This window comes from Nerophis lumbriciformis, linkage group LG20 (assembly GCF_033978685.3).
Source record: "Nerophis lumbriciformis linkage group LG20, RoL_Nlum_v2.1, whole genome shotgun sequence".
Lineage (NCBI taxonomy): Eukaryota > Metazoa > Chordata > Actinopteri > Syngnathiformes > Syngnathidae > Nerophis > Nerophis lumbriciformis.
The window spans coordinates 5047654-5054264 of record NC_084567.2 but is presented as its reverse complement, the minus strand read 5'-3'; positions in this window follow the sequence as shown (position 1 = coordinate 5054264).

Genomic DNA, 6611 nt, shown 5'->3' with positions numbered 1-6611 from the left:
AATGATGTGGCAGACCACGTTAAATGATGTGGCGGGCTACATCAAATGACGTGGAAGACCACTTTAAATGACATTCAATAATATGACGGGCCAAATTAAATGTTGTAGCAGACTATATTAAATAACATGGCGGACCACATTAAATAATGTGACGGTCAAATGATGTGGCGGACTACTTTAAATAATGTGGATGACCACGTTAAATGATGTGGTGAACCACTTTAAATGATGTGGAAGACTACTTTGAATAATGTGACAACCACATTAAATATTGTGACAGACTATATTAAATGAAGTGGCGGACTACATAAAATGAAGTGGCGGACCAGGTTAATTGACATCACAGACCACGTTAAATGATGTGGCAGACCACTTTAAATGAAAAGGAGGGCCATAGTAAATGATGTGGAAGAAAATGATATGCCAGATCACATTAAGTAATGTGATGGGCCACGATAAATGACGTGGCGCACCACGTGAAATAATGTGACGGGCCACATAAAAAGATGTGGCGGACTACTTTGAATAATGTGACGACCACGTTAAATTATGTGGTGAACCACTTTAAATAATGTGATGAACCAAATTAAATGATATGGCGGACTACTTTAAAATAATGTGACGGGCCACATCAAATGATGTGGCGGACTACTTTGAATAATGTGACGACCACGTTAAATGATGTGGTGAACCACTTTAAATAATGTGACGAACCAAATTAAATGATATGGTGGACTACTTTAAAATAATGTGACGGGCCACATCAAATAATGTGGCGGACTACTTTGAATAATGTGGCGGACTACTTTGAATAATGTGACGACCACGTTAAATGATGTGGCAAACCACATTAAATATTGTGACAGACTATATTAAATGACATGGCGGACCGCATTAAATGAAGTGGCGGACTACATAAAATGAAGTGGCGGACCAGGTTAATTGACATCACAGACCATGTTAAATGATGTGGCAGACCACTTTAAATGAAAAGAAGGGCCATAGTAAATGACATGGCAGGCCACATTAAATGATGTGGAAGAAAATGATATGCCAGATCACATTAAGTAATGTGATGGGCCACAATAAATGACGTGGCGCACCACATGAAATAATGTGAGGGGCCACATAAAAAGATGTGGCGGACTACTTTGAATAATGTGACGACCACGTTAAATTATGTGGTGAACCACTTTAAATAATGTGATGAACCAAATTAAATGATATGGCGGACTACTTTAAAATAATGTGACGGGCCACATCAAATGATGTGGCGGACTACTTTGAATAATGTGACGACCACTTTAAATAATGTGACGAACCAAATTAAATGATATGGCGGACTACTTTAAAATAATGTGACGGGCCACATCAAATGATGTGGCGGACTACTTTGAATAATGTGACGACCACGTTAAATGAAGTGGCAAACCACTTTAAATATTGTGACAGACTATATTAAATGACATGGTGGACCGCATTAAATGATGTGGCGGACTACATAAAATGAAGTGGCGGACCAGGTTAATTGACATCACAGACCACATTAAATTATGTGGCAGACCACTTTAAATGAAAAGGAGGGTCACTTTAAAAATCATGCGGCGGGCCATGGTAAATTATATGGCAGGCCACATTAAAGGTTTTAGAAGACCACATTAAATGATTTGCCGGACCACATTAAGTAATGTGATGGGTCACAATAAATGACGTGGCGCACCACGTGAAATAATGTGACGGGCCACATAAAAAGATGTGGCGAACTACTTTGAATAATGTGACGACCAAGTTAAATTATGTTGTGAACCACTTTAAATAATGTGACGAACCAAATTAAATGATATGACGGACTACTTTAAAATAATGTGACGGGCCACATCAAATGACGTGGCGGACTACCTTGAATAATGTGACGACCACGTTAAATGAGGTGGCAAACCACATTAAATATTGTGACAGACTATATTAAATGACATGGTGGACCGCATTAAATGATGTGGCGGACTACATAAAATGAAGTGGCGGACCAGGTTAATTGACATCACAGACCACGTTAAATTATGTGGCAGACCACTTTAAATGAAAAGGAGGGCCACTTTAAAAATTATGCGGTGGGCCAAAGTAAATGATTTGGCAGGCCACATTAAATGATGTGGAAGACCACGTTAAATGATATGCCAGACCACATTAAGTAATGTGATGGGCCACAATAAATGATGTGGCGCACCACATGAAATAATGTGACGGGCCACATACAATATGTGGCGGACTACTTTGAATAATGTGACGGCCACATTAAATTATGTGGTGAACCACTTTAAATAATGTGACGAACCAAATTAAATGATTATGGCGGACTACTTTAAAATAATGTGACGGGCCACATCAAATGATGTGGTGGACTACCTTGAATAATGTGACGACCACATTAAATGAAGTGGCAAACCACTTTAAATATTGTGACAGACTATATTAAATGACATGGTGGACCGCATTAAATGATGTGGCGGACTACATAAAATGAAGTGGCGGACCAGCTTAATTGACATCACAGACCACATTAAATTATGTGGCAGACCACTTTAAATGAAAAGGAGGGCCACTTTAAAAATGATGCGGTGCGGTGGGCCAAAGTAAATGATTTGGCAGGCCACATTAAATAATGTGGAAGACCACATTAAATGATATGCCGGACCACATTAAGTAATGTGATGGGCCACAATAAATGATGTGGCGCACCACATGAAATAATGTGACGGGCCACATAAAATATGTGGCGGACTACTTTGAATAATGTGACGACCACGTTAAATTATGTGGTGAACCACTTTAAATAATGTGACGAACCAAATTAAATGATATGGCGGACTACTTTAAAATAATGTGATGGGCCACATCAAATGATGTGGCGGACTACCTTGAATAATGTGACGACCACATTAAATGATGTGGGGAACCACTTTAAATGATGTGGGGAACCACTTTATGATGTGGGACACTACTTTGAATAATGTGATGACCACGTTAAATGATGTGGCAAACCACTTTAAATATTGTGACAGACTATATTAAATAACATGGCGGACCGCATTAAATGATGTGGCGGACTACATAAAATGAATTGACATCACAGACCACTTTAAATTATGTGACAGACCACTTTAACTGAAAAGGAGGGCCACTTTAAAAATGATTTGGCGGGCCATAGTAAATGATGTGGCGGACCACATAAAGTAATGTGATGGTCCACAATAAATGAGGTGGCGGATCACATGAAATAATGTGACGGGCCACATAAAAAGATGTGGCGGACTACTTTGAATAATGTGACGACCACATTAAATTATGTGGTAAACCACTTTAAATAATGTGACGGACCAAATTTAATGATATGGCGGACCACTTTAAAATGATGTGATGGGCCATGGTAAATGAAATGGCAGGCCACTTTAAATGATGTGGAAGACCACGTTAAATGATATGCCGGACCACATTAAGTAATGTGATGGGCCACAATAAATGATGTGGTGCACCACAATAAATGATGTGGTGCACCACATGAAATAATGTGACGGGCCACATAAAAAGATGTGGCGGACTACTTTGAATAATGTGACGACCACATTAAATTATGTGACGGACCAAATTAAATTATGTGACGGACCAAATTAAATGATATGGTGGACTACTTTAAAATAATGTGACGGGCCACATCAAATGATGTGGCGGACTACTTTGAATAATGTGACGACCACATTAAATGAAGTGACAAACCAATTTAAATATTGTGACAGACTATATTAAATGACATGGCGGACCGCATTAAATGATGTCTCGGCCTACATAAAATGAAGTGGCGGACCAGGTTAATTGACATCACAGACCACATTTAATTATGTGGCAGACCACTTTAAATGAAAAGGAGGGCCATAGTAAATGACATGGCAGGCCACTTTAAATGATGTGGAAGACCACATTAAATGATGTGCCGGACCACATTAAGTAATGTGATGGGCCACAATTAATGACGTGGCGGACCACATGAAATAATGTGACGGGCCACATAAAAAGATGTGGCGGACTACTTTGAATAATGTGACGACCACTGTAATGATGTGGGGAACCACTTTAAATGATGTGGAAGACTACTTTGAATAATGTGACGACCACGTTAAATGAAGTGGCAAACCACTTTAAATATTGTGACAGACTATATTAAATGACATGGCGGACCGCGTTAAATGATGTGGCGGACCACTTTAAATGAAAAGGAGGGCCACTTTAAAAATGATACGGCGGGCCATGGTAAATGATATGGCAGGCCATTTTAAATGATGTGGAAGACCACGTTAAATGATATGCCGGACCACATTAAGTAATGTGATGGGCCACAATAAATGACATGGCGCACCACATGAAATAATGTGACGGGCCACATAAAAAGATGTGGCGGACTACTTTGAATAATGTGACGACCACGTTAAATTATGTGGTGAACCACTTTAAATAATGTGACGAACCAAATTAAATGATATGGCGGACTACTTTAAAATAATGTAACGGGCCACGTCAAATGATGTGGCGGACTACTTTGAATAATGTGACGACCACGTTAAATGATGTGGGGAACTACTTTAAATGATGTGGAAGACTACTTTGAATAATGTGACGACCACATTAAATGACGTGGCAAACCACTTTAAATATTGTGACAGACTTTATTAAATGACATGGATGTGGCGGACTACATAAAATGAAGTAGCGGACCAGGTTAATTGACATCACATACCACATTAAATTATGTGGCAGACCACTTTAAATGAAAAGGAGGTCCACTTTAAAAATTATGCGACGGGCCATGGTAAATGATATGGCAGGCCACATTAAATGATGTGGAACACCACATTAAATGATATGCCGGACCACATTAAGTAATGTGATGGGCCACATAAAAAGATGTGGCGGACTACTTTGAATAATGTGACGAACCAAATTAAATGATATGGCGGACCACTTTAAAATAATGTGACAGGCTACATCAAATGATGTGGCGGACTACCTTGAATAATGTGACGACCACGTTAAATGATGTGGGGAACCATTTTAAATAATGTGGAAGACTACTTTGAATAATGTGACGGGCCACATAAAAAGATGTGGCGGACTACTTTGAATAATGTGACGAACCAAATTAAATGATATGGTGGACCACTTTAAAATAATGTGACAGGCTACATCAAATGATGTGGCGGACTACTCTGAATAATGTGACGACCACATTAAATGATGTGGGGAACCACTTTAAATGATGTGGAAGACTACTTTGAATAATGTGACGACCACATTAAATGAAGTGGCAAACCACTTTAAATATTGTGACAGACTTTATTAAATGACATGGATGTGGCGGACTACATAAAATGAAGTAGCGGACCAGGTTAATTGACATCACAGACCACATTAAATTATGTGGCAGACCACTTTAAATGAAAAGGAGGGCCACTTTAAAAATTATGCGACGGGCCATAGTAAATGATATGGCAGGCCACGTTAAATGATGTGGAACACCACATTAAATGATATGCCGGACCACATTAAGTAATGTGATGGGCCACATAAAAAGATGTGGCGGACTACTTTGAATAATGTGACGAACCAAATTAAATGATATGGCGGACCACTTTAAAATAATGTGACAGGCTACATCAAATGATGTGGCGGACTACCTTGAATAATGTGACGACCACATTAAATGATGTGGGGAACCATTTTAAATAATGTGGAAGACTACTTTGAATAATGTGACGGGCCATATAAAAAGATGTGGCGGACTACTTTGAATAATGTGACGAACCAAATTAAATGATATGGCGGACCACTTTAAAATAATGTGACAGGCTACATCAAATGATGTGGCGGACTACCTTGAATAATGTGACGACCACATTAAATGATGTGGGGAACCATTTTAAATAATGTGGAAGACTACTTTGAATAATGTGACGACCACATTAAATGAAGTGGCAAACCACATTAAATATTGTGACAGACTATATTAAATGATATGGCGGACCGCTTTAAATGAAGTGGCGGACTACATAAAATGAAGTGGCGGACCAGGTTAATTGACATCACCGACCACATTAAATTTTGTGGCAGACCACTTTAAATGAAAAGGAGGGCCACTTAAAAAATGATGCAGCGGGCCATAGTAAATGATATGGCAGGCCACATTAAATGATATGCCGGACCACATTAAATGATATGCCGAACCACATTAAGTAATGTGATGGGCCACAATAAATGACGTGGCGCACCACATGAAATAATGTGACGGGCCACATAAAAAGATGTGGCGGACTACTTTGAATGATGTGACGACCAAGTTAAATTATGTGGTGAACCACTTTAAATAATGTGACGAACCAAATTAAATGATATCGCGGACGACTTTAAAATAATGTGACGGGCCACATCAAATTATGTGGCGGACTACCTTGAATGATCTGACGACCACATTAAATGATGTGGGGAACCAGTTTAAATGATGTGGAAGACTACTTTGAATAATGTGACGACCACATTAAATGAAGTGGCAAACCACTTTAAAT